This window comes from Manis pentadactyla, chromosome 8 (genome assembly GCF_030020395.1).
Source record: "Manis pentadactyla isolate mManPen7 chromosome 8, mManPen7.hap1, whole genome shotgun sequence".
In the NCBI taxonomy this organism is placed as follows: domain Eukaryota; kingdom Metazoa; phylum Chordata; class Mammalia; order Pholidota; family Manidae; genus Manis; species Manis pentadactyla.
The window spans coordinates 74,839,304-74,858,007 of NC_080026.1; the positions used below are offsets into that span (position 1 = coordinate 74,839,304).

Sequence of the window (18,704 nt, forward strand, 5' to 3'; positions counted from 1 at the left end):
ACTGGTGGGAGGAGTGCATCTACACCTGTGGCAGTGCGTGGATCTTTGTTGGGGTTTTTTTTTTTTGCTGATCATCTTCTGTCATGAGTCTTCCCGAGAGTGCTGATGTTGGAAGTTCTTTTTCATATCGTATCTTAGTTCATTTTCGGGGTAGCAAGGTTTTCTTTTTATGGAATATAGATTATGAACCCCAGAATTTCTGAGCTGGAGGGGAGCTCTCAGAATTGATCCAATCCATATCGCCGATTGATGAATGATTCTGTTCCCTTGTCAAATAACCATTTTGCATCCACTTCAATTCTTCCAGTGATAAAGAACTTACATCCTCTGAGAAGCTCACTGCATTTTTCAGAATGCCTCCTGGCCTCTCTCTAACTTATTTCCAGAGAGGCAATCTCTCTCTGGCTGTCTTTCTCCTTTATCTGTCACTTGAAAGTTTTTCCTGTTTGATTCAGTTTATTTGCACACCAAACATTATTAAACATTGACTCTGTACCAAGCAGTGAGCCAGGTGTCTGGGCCACATAGATGAAGAAGACATAGTCCTTTTTTCTCCAAAGAGCTCATTGACAAGTGGGGGCAGCAGAAAAGGAAAACCAAGAGATGAAAACCAAGTGATAAATGCTCTGTTAGAAGTAAGTACAGGGTGATACAAGAACATATTAAGACAGCACACAACCTGGATCTATGGCCACTCTTTCAGGAGAATGTAACATTTAAGGTCACTCATAAAGGATGCATAGTGAAATTGGAAATATTAAAATAGGAAAGATTTTTAAAGAGACATAAAAATAAAACTTTTTGAGCAGTTGGATTTTCCAACACATGTAAAGATGTCATAAATTTATGCTGTGACTTAATTTGTTCAAATAAACAGAAGAGCAAAATGGTAGATTCTTGGATTTCATGCCAGATATTTATAGAGACTTTGAAACTGTCCAGATTCTCAGCTAACACAGATTGGATGTTGGTCAGCCTGACACATTTACTGGTTAAGTGGCTCCAACCTCACTCTTGTGTTCTGGGCTTTCCATACAGTATTTAATTTGATCCTCATAGCTGTGCTCTGAGGTGCATATTGTGACCTGCATTTCATTTCCTGATTCTTCTGGGTCCACTAGTTGAAAATAATGAAAGCCTATGCATCTGAGATTACTAAAGTGGGACTATATGATTTGTGTTAAAGGAAGGTAATGGCCCCAGCTGGTGACTGAATCCTCTGAGAGCACATTCCCAGGGACACTGTTCAACATGCATGTAGCCTAAACCAATGGAAGCAAGCCTTTTGTTTCCTTAGGTGTCTGAATGGTAGCAGAGGGCACCACCTCCAACGGGCTACTTCTTCCTTCTGATGTTTACATGTGGCTTTTCTGGCCTTGGTTAGTAGTGGCAAACATGTTTCATGTCACTGGGTTTGCTACTTGTCTGTATTATAAGGAAGATTTGTATTGGAGCAGTATTTGGCAACCATTTGTGAGTGTTGCTAGAATTATGTTTGATTACAAATGTGAATGTGTGTATTTATATTATCACCTTAAAGTGAAAAAAAACCATTCATCAAATTCTTATTCTTTTGTTACCATATTAGGATATTATCAAGAAAGTATCTTCCTTATGACTGAAGAGTTTTCTAATCTAGTGTTACATCAAAAGCTTACTCTAAAAATGTGGAACAATTCAATATTTTTAAAAGTTAGGGTAGTAATAGAACTGTGTTTTAGGGTTTGGTGCATTTCTGAGGTCAAATGATAGGAATACAATTCTAGTACAGATTATCACTAGATAATCTATGGATATAAGTCTACCAATGTACTTTTTAATTTGGGGAAGTTATTAAATTCCAATTAAATTTAAATATTTTGTAAGAATAATTTATTCTACATGATGTTTATTTTAAATCCTTTTTTTTCCCTCTCAACGGATACAAAGAAAGTTCATGTGATCAGTCTAAGTGCACCACGATGGTCACCACATTTGTGTGGGTGGGTGCACACAAGGTCAGGTACCAGCTATTTTGTTTCCATAGTAATCATTTAGAATCTAGTTTAATAGGCAGTGTCAGCAGCTTAATATAAAAGGGTTTCATTTCAACATTATGTCCTCAAACCAGCCTAGTGCCTAACTGAAATAATTTTTGGATGAAAGGGGCAAGTCAAATTGTATAAAAACAGCAGCCACACACCTAATACAGAATTCAGCTTTTATCTCCATAGTTGAAGTAACAACTATGCCCACTATTGAGGGCAGGTATAGGAGCGAAGGAACTGCCTGGCTCTGAACAGGGAATTCCAAATTCTAATTCCCCATGCCACAACCATCTCTCGACTTACAAACCAACTTACTTTTGGCATGGACACAGTTCTTTCCTTTGTTTTACATACAATATTGCCACAATTTTTTGCTTTTACAGAGAAATACTAATTTTGAAACAAAATTATTAATAGGATACTTGTTAAATATGTTCATGGTTGCTCCCTGGTTTAGTTTTTTACCTTCCTATTGTTCTGCCTAGAACTGAGTGTCTTTTTCCAGTTGAGAAGTGAATAAATCAAGATAAGATGGAGGAATAAAGAATTCAAAAATGGCATCTTTGTGTTTCATTATTATTAGGGTTAAGCATAGTACTATACTCACATAATTCTCCTGTGGTGCACAGATTTGTTTGTTTATTGGTTGTTTTCAGAAATAGTGTTCTGCTAATGCTGTTCAGTGCTTTTTCTCAAAACACCATTTGACAAAAATGAAGAAAAATTAAAGGAATGACATGTATTTCCAAGATTCTGTGACAGCACCAATGAAATGATGAGCCATCATTTTAGTGACAGATTTAGGGGAAGGAAAAAGAAACTATTAAATATATGGAGTGACTGTGAGGCAACTTCTAATTGTAGAAATGTCAAAATGGGAATGAAGCATTTATCTTAGGCATAAAAACATAGAAATTGGGAAAAAATTATGGTAAGGGGATTAAAAGATCAAAAAGAAAATGAAAAATATAATATAGATTATGTAACAGTTGCTAATATTAAAATTTTGTCCTGATGATATAATACATGGTTTTAAGAATGTCTTGAGAGAATTTTTATGTCTACTACTAGCTTTGGTAGATATTTATACCTGTAAGTAGGTATATTAACTTTGAGTTACATTTAGTTATCACCCTAAAATAAAATAGGTGCTCAAGCTTTAAGTATATTAATAAAAAATAATCTGGCACCAAATTGTATTTTGCTTTTGGCAGCAAGGATAAGTGTAGTTTGTTAGTAGGATGGATGAAAGAGCAACAGGCTTTGTCACAGATTCTGCAGGAATATCAGTAGCTAACAACTAGACAGGTCAATAAATAACCAGAAAGTTAAATTCAAGGTCAAGACTATGTTGGAAGCCAGAGGGACCAGGTATCATATCAAAGACAAGAAGAGGCATTCATGCATGGTCTAACCTAAGTGAAGTCTGCTAAGCAATTTGGCCAATGTTTATTGGTCTACAATAAAATATCTGATAATGCTTCTTGAGGATGCAAACAAACACTTCCTTTGATACGATTGGGTTAAATTTAAGTTATATCATCATATATTATTTTGTTGATTATCCTGTATTGATCTGATTCATCTGTATTAAAGTAGATGTGAAGAAAAATATTTCTGAACTGAGTTTATTTAGAAGTTTAAAAGTGGGGTGGTCCAGCTGTCTTATCTGTTAATAATTTTTTCCTTGACATACTGACCCTAAAATAACCTCGTGGGCTCTTCCCATATCCCATTTTTGCAGGTGCTTCATTCATACAAGTTTGGCAAAGAACTGCTTCACTAAAAACAATAAACACTTCCAATGTCCATGTTTCTTCTGTGACACCACATCTGAGGTGCCTTTCCCTCTTGTGTCCATCCTTCCAGATATTCCTTCCCGATGTCATTCCTCCGCAGAGGCTTTCCTTAAATACTACCTGCTGTGTGTAACGCCTTTCCTGAATACTCCATCCAAAAGTCTCTAAAGGCTTATTAGTACTTTACTGTGCCTACAAGGGTTATCTTTTTTAGTTGCAAACACTAACATCCTTGGTTTGAGTCCCAACTACCCCTACTTAGTTTCCATAAATTTTAGAAAAGTCCTTATGCCATGGTTTTCTTTTGTGTAAAATGGAGCAGTTAAATAGCTTTGTTACCAAGTTAGTGTGAAGATGAATTGAACTTGGTGTAAAAATAAGCACTAGATAAATGATAGTTTTTGTGATTATCAATATGGTACTCAGTATTGCCAGTTTCTTTCATCTGAGCTCGCTAACAGAAGGTAAATTCTTGTGCACATAAAATGTGCTTTGCTGCATAATCTCACTCCTTGTAGTAAATTGATTCCCAGCCCACATGTGTAAGTCAGCTTTTCTTGGTGTGGGGTTGGGGGAGTGGGGTTATACTTGATAGTTTTCCTTTTGTACTATTTTCAGTGTATATGATAGTTGACAAATAGTTTCCATTGTTACATGTATGAGTTATATTCTCTACAGTGTCCTTTATAGAAAGTGCTTAACATATGCCAGTTAAATGACATAGTTCTCCTGTCTGATCATTATCCAAGAACAAGCTCCCCAACAATGACTCCACATCCACCCAAACTGATGTTAGATTTTAAAGATATCTAGGGGTGATTGACACTCCTGTGTACTGTAAAATAATCCCTGGTGAGTGCTGCCTCCCCATTTGGATTGAAGTCTTTCATCCCTTCCTAGTCTGAAATGTTTACCTGCTGGGCAACACGGAAGAACTCTTATTTTGCTTCCATTCCTGTTCCTCTGAGGAATCACTAACAGGCAGCAGAACAGCCAAAAGAAGAAAAACTGATAATTGTTATCAACCACTGAATATATGATTTAATTCTGTTGGGGCTTCAAGATATGAATTGAAGTTGACAAAGTTCAACTGGTGTACTGTCCACAAGCTTCACCATGATCAAATAAATGAAGGAAAAATGACAACAATGCAATGAGAGATTCTATCAGATCTATAATGCAAGAGTTTCCTTAACTAAATTTCAGTTCATCAAAAGGATCAGAGGCCTCTAATTGCCTGTTTCTGTTACCGTTATGCAGATTTTGTCCACGTATTCATGAGTAGTCACAGAACATGATAGCTTGTCCTTAAGACCTAGGAATGTTAGGAAATATTTATGCCAGTGCCAAGTCTCAGCAAAGATATCAGTTTCCTTCTGATGGAATGTAATTCAATTCCAGTTTGTTTTTTTGCTTATTCTATGAAGAAAATAAAGTTAAAGCTGAGCAAGATATACATTTCACATCAGTAGGATTAAAAAATGTAACTTATTCTGGTTAATAATAACATATTTGTAAGAAAAATGAATATTCTTACACTATTATGTACCTTAGCTAATTTTTTGTGTCATAATATGGGAGTGTCCTCAAATTATTTCCCTCAGACACAGAATCACAGTGTGTTCTACAGTTCGGGGGGTTAGCCTGGAGTTCAAATTACAAATTGCCGTTTTCAAGCTATTGATTTAGAAGGGTTACACAGTTGCTCTCAGCCTTTGTTTCTTCTTTACTTAATGATAGAACTCATGTCATAAATTTTTTTGGGGGTGGAGGATTAGTGATTTAGTACTCATCAACCACTTATCACATGACATAGCACATAGAATAGTTGCTATTGCCTATTGATCAAATCTTTTACAAATGTCTCAGAGCTCTAAAATAAATCCTGGTGAAGTGCTGCTTTCTATTCTTTTAGCACACTTTTTAAAAAAATAAAATATAAGTGAAAGTGTCTTTGATATTGAAGGATTAACATCAACAGCTTTGGACGACAAAATCTAGGTGTTAGGTGTTGCTGACTTGCCTTATTGTAACTGGCAGCTGTTTTTCAACACTGGTTGACACTGTTGAGATATTCTGAGAATATAAATTCAAAATAAAGTTTGCTTAAGTAGGACTTTTAGACAGTAGTAGTAACTTTTGGGGAGTTAATGGATTTGATTTTCAAATGAAAATGTCTATTTTGAAGTTGGGTCATAAATTAATTGACAATAATGTTACCTCAGGTGGCATATAAATACATACCCAGTGCTGCTAAAATTGAGTGATGTGCATTCTGACTTCAGGGAGCATCTTTGCTGTTGTTTAAGAAAGCATAAAACCAAGTGGGAGTCGGGAGGTAGGTCGGTAGAAGGCCGGTGAGACAATTACTAAGGACTTAATAGCCATTGGCTCCTCACTAATGGCATCTAATGGCATCATGTACCTTGACTTTCCTGTATCTCAGGTTTTCATATGTCAAAGGAGGGCAGGTGCTGATGACCTCTTCTATATGACGTTCTATAATTCTAATTCTTAAAAGAGTTTAGTCTACCTAGAACTTCATAAAAACTCACTGCTGTTATGAACTAAATGATGCTGTTGGTCACTCAAAGTGAAATTCAAAAGGGTGGTAATTAAAACTGGAAGTAAATATGCCTGTAACTTTTCAAAAAATAAAATTTTCTTGTTACAAAATGAGAAAAAGTTATTTGTGGAGAGGTTGTATTATAAGCCTATATCATGATTTTTGAAGTGGAAAATAAACTGACATTTTTTATCTCTAAATGTGATGACAATAAAACTTAAAAAGAAAACCAATGTATGTAATTACACATCATGAAAATTTCTGCAGATGACTCAGTTAAAATTTTATATATAAAATGACATTGATATATAAAGTATTGAAAATGAGTTTTTCCCTCTAAATTGGCTAAATTTGGTGGTTTCAATTTTATAATTTAAAATCATGACAGTTTTCTCCTTCCCTCATCACACAAATCAAAATAGTAAGTTAATTCTGTTTACTTGCCTAAAAAAGAATAGCCCTTTTGCAGTTCTTTTAAGTTGCACATATACATCAAATACTCTCTTTTTTGCATGATATGTTTCATGATTTTAGGAAGTATTTACTATTTACCTACATTCTTGACACTCCTTAAGCTTTCAGCAGAGTATTATGCTGGCAACTGATAAGCAGAGGATCAGTCCCAGAAAATTCCTTAATACGATAATAGGAAGTATTCAATAGCAAAACTTAATGAACGTATGTGCACACCACCTGCTATATTTCAAGGGGGATGCGGTTATATTAATGTTGGATATTTTGTTCATTTTTTTTTAATGCTTTGGTTGGTGTGCCTCAGATTAAACTTATAATACTAAAGAATTTGGGATTTATATAAACAAATATATGCATATATACACACACACACACATAAAAATAATATGGAGAGAGAAAAATTAGATTAAAAATAATCCTTATATCCAAACTTTAAGAGCAGTGTACTATATGGTCTCTTTTTTTGCTTGTCTTTGTTTCTTCTTTTTCCCCATTTTTGATTACATAATCAAAATAAAACAATAACACTTGGACAGTTTTCTTGTAAGCTTGTTCATATATTGACTTATTACCTTCTCAGTTTTTACTGTCTCTCAAATTCCATATGAAGTTACATAAGATACATTGTCATGTGAATTTATAATTATTTCCTAGAGGCAGAAAATTATTTGGGAGTGGAGTGTGTGTGTGTTCTTTAAGCATAGACTCTGTGGTTTGCATCTCTGTAGTGTTTTCTTTACACTTTACCCTTCTTTAGTTTCACCTCGTACCAATCCTGTCTATTCAAGTAAGACAAATGGTTCTTAAATGTTGATCTCGTTATATCATCTTACTGTTAAGAATGGTGCAGTTATCTCTGAGTTACGAAATCACAAAGTCCTAGTCATAGAATTTAGGGCAACAAGTTTATTTTCCCCTAAACTCACTGATCCTTCTTTTTCTTCCAAAACATAAATATTCTCTGCTTTATCCAATTAATCTACTTAATGTTCTTTGCCTTCTAATACTACCAAAACCCTGTTCCATATATCTTCCCATTCTCCCCCCATCAACACACATGCTTTTACCCTTTCCAATTACCATGTGATGAAAGAATACTGTACTTGGAGCTAGAGAGTTGAACTTTCGGTTTGCCACATAGTAAAGGAGTAATCTGGGGGAAGTTACTTAACCGTTTGAGCAAGACTTAGATGCTCACCTGTAAAATAGGTGCTAAATGATTAAATAAATTTCAAGTTACTTGAGGAATATGGATTTCCTTCTTTCCTTTCTATGTTTTCTTGATTTCTAATCTTGATTTGCTCCAAAGACATGATTCCTTGTCTCTCTCTAGATATCATTCCTACGTGACTATTTGGACTTGTATTTTCCTGTATTCCTTGAAATTTGTGCATTTATCCTGAAGTGATCCCCTCATCTCCTCTTGCCCAATGGCCTGTGTAAATTACACCGAAGTCCCTTTCCAGCCTAACTTTCTACTCTGCCCCAATACAACCATCTGAGTGCATTCAATAATCACTGTTTCTTGGCCAGACTCTCTTTTTACCTGATCTTTTATGTTGGTTGTTGTCATATTCTTTAATTCTCCAAATTTACATGTAATAACACATTGATGTTATCAGTTACCTATATACAAATACGCCTCCTTTAGAAGCCTGTCTTCTATGCCTACCACACTCAGGCAATGGCAGATCCAGGTTTGGTGGGGTCTTAAGTTACAGACTCACAGGAGTCCTTTTAAGAAGGCAGATCAAGGACACAAACTAGAAAGTCCCATCAGTGGACTCAAGGTACCTTTTTAATAAAAGAGAACAATAGTGTAATCACTGGAAAGAAAGTCAAAGCCACACCTCAGAGTATACACCAGGATATATTCCAAATGGATTGAAGATTTAAAATTGTAAACCATTAAGTAACAAAATAATAGGAGAAACTGTGGATGAATTTATTTTATAATCTTGGAGCTAAGAAGTTCTTTCTAATTATGACCCAATCCATTAGCATAAACAGCCATAAATCTACATCACAATTAAAAAACATTTCGTTTGCAAAAAATGCCGTAAGTAAAATAAAAACTGAAGAAACACTAGGAAAAAAAGGTTTGCATACATATCACAAAAAGTTAAAGTCTTTAATACATAAAGACAACTCCTTGAAATAAAGAAGAAAGAAACCAATGATCCAACAGAAAAGTTGGCAAGCTCATGAACCAACATAAAATAGGTAGCTTTTAAACCTATAAAAGATATATAACTTCAGTCATAAGAAAAATGCAAATTTAACATTATAGTGATACTGTTCCTTACCTTCCAATTGGCAACAATTTGACCCACCATAACATACTCTGTTGTCAATACCCGGAGGAAACAGGCATATTTATATATTGCAGATGGAAGTAAAAATAAAACTCCTGCAGGGGAATCTAACACTATCCCAGACACTTTATAGCTAACTGACCTTTTGACCCAGCACTCCTAATTCTGACAATTGATTCTAAAGATATACTTCATAACCCTACAAAATGATAAGTGTTCAGGGATATTCATTTCAGCTGTGCTTATAATAGTAAAATATTGGGACAGCCCAAAAGCACATTAGGGGATTAAATAAGCTGTAGACTACTATGCAGCAGTTCATAAATAATGAGGATTTCTGTACACTGACATGGGAAAAAGTCTGTAAGTGATTAAGGATAAAAAGGCATTAAGTAAAAAATTCAAAGTATTGCAAAATTTATATAGTATGCTACCTTTGAGCAGAAAAGAGGGGAAAATGAGAATATGTATTCCTCTGCTCTAATTTGCATAAAAGAAGATTGGAAATATATACAAGAAGCTAACTAACATGGTTACCTCAGGCTGTGGTTCTCAACTGAGAGCAATTGAGAGCAACTGCGAGCAATTGAGCAATCTCTTGAGACATTTCTGTTGTCACACTTGAAAATCCAGTAATGTTGGTAAATATCTTCAGTACACAAGTCAACTTCCTTCCCACCCCACTCCCCAGCAAATACTCATCCAACCAAACTGTCAGTAGGGTTGAGGTTGAGAAACTCTTCCCTGGGGGAAAGTAGGGAAATGGGTAGATGTGGGGATGGAGCAGAGTCAAGACCTTTCTGTGCATATCCTTTTGTCATTTTTCTCTTTGAATCATTTAAATGAATTGCCTATTCAGAAATCAATTTTAAAAGTTATTAAAATGCAAGGATTTAGAATAGCAGTCTTTATTTCTATTCATTATGAATTTGAGTGAGACTGAATGGCAGGCACACGTGGAATTCTTTGACATTTTCCCCAGAGGAGTATCTGACTGCCACCTACATGAAGTGGTTCAAGTTGGTTGTTCTTTAGGACAATGGATTGTGATCTGTGTTGGAGGAAAAAAAGTGATTGTGAAAAAAATAAGAACTATCATCATGTAGCAAAGAATTAAATCATCCTGAGAAACTAGGGGAGAATGCCTTGCAATCATTCTTTTTCACTTTTTTATTAAGTAATTGTTCACATTTGGCTTATACATTTTCAAATATACTGCTTCAGAAAAGAGCACTTGGTTATCCAAGTATTACCACTGTCTAAAGGAAATCTAGAGAGCTTTAGTCGATAAGAATATTTTATTGATTTGATAAACTGTTTAAGCACAGGGAGACTTCAAACCCCAAATCAGTATGAAGCACAGAGGCATGTCATTGCAACGTGACTTATACAGAGAGAATGAGGACGGTTAACGTTTACAAGGATTGGTTATTATAATGGAGCTTTCCAGATGGCAGGAGATCAGTTAAAAATGATTATCTTTTATCATTTTAGGAAGATGATTTAGGTTCTATTTATGATTATCAGAGGCATTTGGCAGAAATAACCTAAGCTTCACTTATGTTTATGAAATAAGCTAGATTTAAAGTTTTGCTTATGTGACTTTTAACTGGTTTTTGTTGTTCCAGAGATCTTCAAACCTGACAGCCATTTTATTTCACTGTAATATCTAGTTCCTTTAAAGTTTCATATTTCTACCACCTAGGTACAGTTAATAATTAGTGTCATTTATTGAGCACTTATCCAGATATATAAATACCATTTAGTACTTTGGAGAAGGATTTTCTTAGTTATATTATAAAGTAATGATAAAAAATAAGAAGAGTGTTTAATAGTGGCAGTTATAATTGACATTATATTCCCAGCAGAATTACACCAATATCTTTATCTGCTACACCAGGAATCTAGAATGAAAATTTTGAGAGTGTATATGTAAGAGGTTGAGATATTTTAGAAATTTCAGGAGCATATGGAATAGAAAGAGCCACAGTAAGTGAGGGAGAAATTTTTGACACAGAATGCTATAGTGGAGGTGAGGTGCTCGTCTCTTGTTAAAAGTATTAACACTGAAAGGAGATAGACAAGGAGCCATCTTCAAATGTGAATTCTGATAATATGTAGAGCTATTAAATGGCATCCTCAATTAGAATTCTTCAATGCAATATAACAAAGTCTACTATTACATTTCCATAATGAACTTTGAGGAATTAAGAAAATAAAAAGCACCAAGTAGAAAATGATCCATTGAAAACAGCTGATTAAAAATTAGCTGTTTCATTAGCAATTATTCCTGAAGATCCTTTTGTAGCCAAAAATATATTAAATACATTGGTCATGCAACTTTGCCGTTCGAGTCAGAACCTTGTTTTGGAGACATGACTGTAACTTGCTCTATAAAGTACTTACGTTGTACTGAATATATAATCATTAGCTTTGGAATTTTCTTTTGCTCTGTACAGTTTATCCTGTCAGTCACTAGGTTTAGCACTAATCTCTTTAAGCCTGACTCCTGAGCAAAGACAAATTTAATGAAGTGAAATTCCAGGTTTATTAACAACTATTAATTGGGACCTTGTTCTAGAGTTTCTAGTACTTTGAGCAGAGACACTGATACATTAGATTTCACTATGCGTACACCCAGATACATTAACTTTAGGGCATGGTAAAGGTGAAGAGAAGGTTGAATAGAGAGGGAGAATCATTTGAAAGTGCCTTGGTGAATAGGAAATATTCACTTACATATTAATGTTTGAAATGGCTATAATACCAAACAGGGGGGCCAGCACTGTTCCCATTGAACATGGCTATTTAGTCATAATTGCCCACAAGCTTTAAGAGGGCAGGTATTTTGGGCTATATTTACCCACTGTTGTATTTCCAGTTTTTACAACAATGCTCAGTGGTTGAATTAATTTAAAAAAAAAGGGACAACTCTCTAAAGAGGCAATATTTTAACTGAAAATGATAGTAAGGCATATAATATGTGACTACCTAACCTGACTGTTTTTCAATAAGAATAAATATGATGAGAAAACCTAATCTTTAGTCTTATATAAAATTATGACTATGTACAATTTCCAACATGAGATGACCTGTGTTTATTCCAATTTGAAATATAGATGCTAAACAGAAAGGTCTTTAAAAATTTCCTCCAGGTATGTAAGTTTTGAACTTTGTAAGCAAGGTCAGGGAGGGACAACGGCTTAAAAAGGTATTTTCTGAAGTGTCTTTCCTGTTTTCAGTTTTGTAGTGTTCTTTTGGACATTTAGGAACTGAATTTGTGTTCATAATGATCTGGACACCCACATGCAATTGGTTTCATTATTGGCAAATAAATGTCATGGTAAGAACTAGTCCAGTGGATGAGTAAGGGCTGCCAGGAGTGCTATCTGGAGAAGGATTCCAAGGCTTTTTGTGGTCTCAGTAGTAACGTCTGCCATGGTCAATTAGTGATGTCTGTCATGGTCAACAGATGGGAAGGCACGGGCATGGATTCCAGGAACTTGCCATCCTTAATTAGACAACTGGGTGATGGGTTATTTGTTATTTTGAAATAACTGGGGAAAATGATCAGGCAAATCTAAGTGGTATCATTCTATTGAGAGAGGTAGACAGAGATATGATTCTTTAATATGAACAACTGAATACTTCGGGGGATGCAGATACTGTATTACTCACATGTAACAAGGCAGTTGCTCTCCCACCCCCAGCAGCTCCATGTGGTAGCTGCTGATATCTCCATTTTAGGCATGTGGGAGCTGAGGCTCAGTCAAGTAACCCATATGGAGCTCACAGAGGTGGCAGGCACTTGAAACAAAAGTGAAATTCAGGTTTGACCCTGAAACCTAACTTATTATCATCAAGAACATACATAAGAAGCAGATAAATGTTACAAATTTTAAAAAATAGTTAAATTGTCTAAATTCTGAGAGAATTAGGAACAAGTACTTGAATCCACAAATATAATCAGCAACCTTCTTTATCTGGCACACAAATATATTTATGAGATGCTTATGAATTTCAATACTTTTATTTGTATCTGTCCTTGGATATTTTAATTTAAATGCATTTTAAGTATAAAAATAGTGTTTTGTTTTTGTTTTCCTCTTATGAGTTGCCATAAAAATAGTTTGTAATTTTATCAGTTCCTCCAAGACTGGGATATTGCCTGGAATGTAGAGATAGTCTAGCCTTACATCTCCCCATCTAATTCTCTCAAACTGGTGCATACACTCTAAAACACATGGTGATATATTTTCATATTTTATAAATGATTGCTGTAATTAAGGATGAGTGATATGTGATATTTTGCCACAAACCATACTGCTGATTCAGACAGGGAAAGAACTAGTAAAGTGTTCTCTGTAATAAGGCTTCTGTGTATCTCACCATACTACTGTCATTTATATTTTAGTAATAATTTCTCGAGCACCTACCCTGTGCCAGGCACTATTCTATCTTGAGTATGCTGGAGAGTGAGGGAATATTCTATGATTGCCTCAACTTCAAAAAGGAAACAAAATTACAAAGAATTATCCAAACCTCAAATGGAAAATTAGTGTTTGACATCTGCTATATGTAGTTATGCAAACATAAGTTTGCATAAACTTAAACACCTGCAGAACAACCCAATGGGGAGTGGAAATAAAATGCTCATTCTATGCATAGCACAGTGGAGAAGTGTATTGTACATCATTCACAATTGTGTATCTGTCAGTACCTTGTGCACTTGAATGTCTGAAGATTTTTCCTTAGGGTGATAAACCTTTCGCCAACAGCAGTGACCTCATGAATTTTCACAGTAGTAACTTACACATGTCTGTCAAGAAAACAATAACCTTTCAAAATACTAAGTAACTGTGCACTATATATCTGTGCTCTTCAGGTAGGCATCATACACATTCACTGCCATGTGTGTGATTTGGGCATTGTAAAGCCTCAAGGAAAAGGCCGAAGCTGTAGAGAAGCAGCCTTTACTATATATACTAAAACACTCTTCCACAGCTGGTTACCTACTCATACGCTGGCCTTTCATTGTCACTGGGGGGGTATTTGTAAGTTTGCTGCCTTAAGCATTTGTCCCTGTTTCCAAGTTAATTTTTTTAAATTGTTCAACTAGGGATTGGTAAAACGCAGACTTGTAAAATTGTTTTCATCTCAAAAACATCAGTTGTTTTACTGTATCCACCCGTGTACAATATTTTTGAAGTCAGATGGCAATATTCCCTGACTCCTATGTAATAAAATGGAGGACATGTTAATGTTACCAAAGTTAGGGCAGCAAATGGCAGAGCAAATTTAACTTTAAAGTGCATTAAACTAATCATAGTCATTTAGTATGCAGTTTTGCTAAGGTAGAATATTTTAATACTTTCTTTTTTATTTGACCTGCTTGGATTTTCTAAAACAAAAACAAAGATGTAAGTTACTTAAATAGAATTAGCCCACTGAGAGGCAGACCTAAGAACATCTTATTACATCAATATCTATATATGATAGCAGGAAGGACAAAATTTGTCCACTCATACAGAATGAAGGAAGGAATAATTCATGTGATAAGCACTCTAGAGGATTTATTGAGTTAGCAATAAAAGAGAAATAATATCTCAGTAAGATAATGGTAAAATATATATTGTGGAATATAACAAATACTAAAAATCACGAGAGAACTCTATGTACTAAGATAAAGAGGCAATCTGCTTAAAGTTAGCAAAGAAAAGAGAAAAAATATCAAAACCAGTAAGGAAAACTACACCCCTAAACGAACATAAATTGGTTCGTATATGCTTAGAAAAAAGGAAAGGAGGCTTGACACCAGACTGAGGTTAGCATCTTTGGGTGGTAGAGGAGGAACAAAACTTTTCCCCATTATATAGTCATTAAAAAAAATTTTTTTTTTTGTACAACAGGTTTTTAAAATTAAAACAAATATAAACATACAAAAAATGTGCAAAGAAACATACTGAGTGAAGGACTTGTGGACACCAGCAATTAAGTTGAGGCATATATTGACTTAAATAGATGAGGGAACTGGAAAGGAAGGAACTATCACTGTATCTGATAAATATAGGTTAGTGGAAAGCAGGCATGTATTAAATTTTTTTAAAAAATCATCAATATGCGTGATCAAAACTGAAAGTTTCTATGATATGACTGCCCTTGCACTGTTCACCATGTAAGAACTTGTTCGTTATGCTTCAGAAGATTGGAGACTGTTGAGAATTAGGCTTGGGGTCTTGGGGTTGATTAATGATTGTGCATTGAGTCCCCTATACAGAATTTTATTGTTGTTAACAACCATTTGATCAATAAATATGAGAGATGACCTCTCAAAAAAGAAAAAATCATTAATAGAAAATAATAAATTGTTAAATAATGCAACTCAGCAATGTGAAGCAATGAGCATGATGTTGTGAGGAGTTATTATTCCTGCACTTTATCAGTGGCAAACTATTTCTTTGGTTACCAGAAAAAGAAAAATGGTTTTTCAAAGGATTCTGCTACATTCCCCATCTTTGGGTGTGAATTAAAGTTGCAGGCAAGCCTTGACAGAGTCCTGACCAGTTCCCCATCACTCATCTGGTTTGTCTTTGAGCGTGTTGTGTATCAGACATTCTGATGTTCTGTTCTTGGGGAGCTGGAGACACATTCGATGGTGGTGGGGTTGGCGAGGGGGATGCATTCTTTCGCTGGACATCTTACAGTTGTATTTGATAAATAGTAGCCCCATGGCTTTAGTAGTTGAGTTTAGCTGAATGCAGATGCCTTTTACTACTTCATATGAACTGTGGTAACCGCGTTAAACTGTGACAAATACAAGACTTGTGCTTGCAGTCCATTCTTTCTCTCAATCCAAGAAAGTCATTTTGCAAGCATGGAATTGAGTTTGCTTCTATATCTCAAGAAGTGAATCATTTTCTCCTATTTCAAGGACCTCTTTTCCTTCCCACTTAAGATGTTTTCATACAGAAATGTCCTGGTTTGCCTGAGATGCTGGAATTTCAGTGCTACTACTTAGAAAACTGACATGCAATACAGTCAGTCACTAAGGTGAATTCCTGTCAGTTTGAAATTTGTTAGATTGTGAGGATATATATATATATATACACACATATACGTATATGTATATATTACCACAAATTTGGTGGCCTAAGCCACACGGATTCCTTCTTTCACAGTTCTAGAGTTAAGAAGTACAAAATGATTCTTAAAGTGCTAAAATAAAGGTTTCAGCAGGGCTGGCTTTCTCTGGAGGCTCTGGGGAAAGTTTGTCCCTTGCCTCTTTCAGCTTCTAGGTGGCTGCCGACATACCCTGGCTTCTGTTCACATCACTTCAGTGTCTTCTTCCAACACACCATCACCTTCTTCCCATTGACCCCGCTGCCTCTATTAGGAGGATCCTTGTATTACATTTAGAGCCCACTCAGATAATCCAGGATAATCTGTCCATCTCAAAATCTTCAATCATATCTACAAAGTCCCCTTTTCCACATAAGTTAACATTCATAGGTTCTGGGAATTAAGCCCTGGACATCTTTGGGACGGCATTATTCAGCCCACCATCCCAGGTAGGAATTCTACCCTGCCATTTACTAGCTAGGCAACAATGTAAACACCTTTGAAGTCACACAGTAAATGTTTGGTATTCCTTGCAGAGTTGTTGGCTCATTTTGCACTGGAGGCCATATTGTTCATAGTCAGATGTTCAGGGTTCAAAACCTGGCTCCCCCAGTTGGTAAGTGTGAGAACTTTGCTCATGCTAACTTAATGCCTTTTCACCAGTTTCTTCTTCTGTAGGGGGTCTGTAATGATAGAACCCAGTTCGTAAAGTGGTTGTGATTTAAATGAAATGGTATAAATGTGGGGCTGAGAACAATGCTTGCAATATAGAAAAGTGCTCAGCAACCTTAGCTACTGCCTGCGGTGTTCCTTCTAATGTCCATGCTCACGGTTTGAACAGTCTGGGCTTTTTAGATGTCATCTCTCCTTATTTTCACATTTTATTTGATTATGTCATGGGAGGGATGAAATCATTTTGTCTCTTTGGAGGTTTCTTTCCTCATTGTTACAGTGAAACAGAAGCGCTGGACCGATTTAAAGAAAGCTGCAATCCAGAATTTGTTCTGTTGGATAGCCCTGTTCAGGAGAGAATCACATTGTATAATAATATTAGTAATACCTTTCACTTATATACAATTAATAATAGTAATAATGTGTCTGAGGTACTTTTTTATATCTGTGATCTCATTTTATCTCAGAACAGATACCTACATTATAAATCACTTTTGAGGACTGCAGAATCGCCCCTTTCTGATTTGGGAAAACACTGATGGAGAGGCCTGTGACGTAAACAGACTGTTCACCAGGAAGGGCCACACACTAGAATGAACAAGACTGTGACCTATACACTGTCATTTTCTTTTTCCTGCCGAGTGAACAGCAGTTAGGAACACAGGAGGAGAAGAGCTAATCAATTCTGGTTTTGTTTGTGTGTTTCTTGATTTTTTTTCATTTGAGGGCAGTCAGCTGAAGGCAAACAAAGTGCTTATTAGAATGTTTAAAGCTGCACTTAAGCCCTTTCTCTTCTGAGCTAGGTTTTCAAAGCTTTTAATTTCCAATATTTTTTACTTCTCTTCAAAGGTAGCAAAATATAAATGCATTCAGGGCACATAACTGTTAGAAAATTTATGAAGCCAATGGAGAGGAAGTCATTATAAGTACTGTTCCCCACCCGCAAGGACAGTGAGAAGATGCTCAACAGTAAGGTGAGGCTCTTAGTGCTGATGTAGAGGGAAAAGTTTATGGATGTTATAACTTTGGTTCCTTGTGTTTTGAACACTGTTCAGAACCAAATAGAGGCCTGTGTGTGTTTAAGGGTGGGAAAAACCACATCAAAGGTAAAAATTCTCAGATAGAATGACATCAAATACTCTCATATAATGATGCAGATACAATAACATACAACAAAAACCAAATATGCAAGGAAAAAGATTTCTATCCTAGTTATCGTTACCTGAATAACTAAACTTCAGGAATCTTTAAAAATCTCAGCACAAATATAAATGTGATTTGCTTTGAGTGTCCATGAATACCTAGCCATTCAAGCACAAACCTTTCAAAATCTTAAAAAAAAAAAAATTAGTCACTTTGTAACCCTTTGCATCTAGTGTCATAAGTGGTAAACATAGTGTGCATTCACATATCTGTGCATCTGAACGTCTGTTTGTTAGCAAAATTGTGGATCTACCATATTCAGGGGTGATTCCAGGGGTGATGAAGGAGGCAAGACTTGATCCTTGGCCTCAAAGAGCTTACACTTTTAATCTAGTAAAAGCACTTTCACACCTGCTCTGTGCTGTCGGCCTTTCCAACGTGTTTCAAACACATTTTCTCTGAGTTGCTGATCTTAATGTATTAGCTGGTCTTTATCTCAACAGGCAAGTGACCATTTTTCTGGCTACCTCCTCCTGCTTTTAATATTCCCCTGGCTTTTCTCTTTGCTTCCCATGGAGCTGTTACCAAC

At 35.6% G+C, this 18,704-nt stretch overlaps 1 protein-coding gene across 2 annotated transcripts in view; it reads left to right on the forward strand.

Moving 5' to 3' along the window:
• PRKG1 (protein kinase cGMP-dependent 1) overlaps positions 1-18,704 on the forward strand; it is a 1,239,474-nt gene that overhangs the window by 823,695 nt on the left and 397,075 nt on the right. The window lies entirely within an intron of this gene.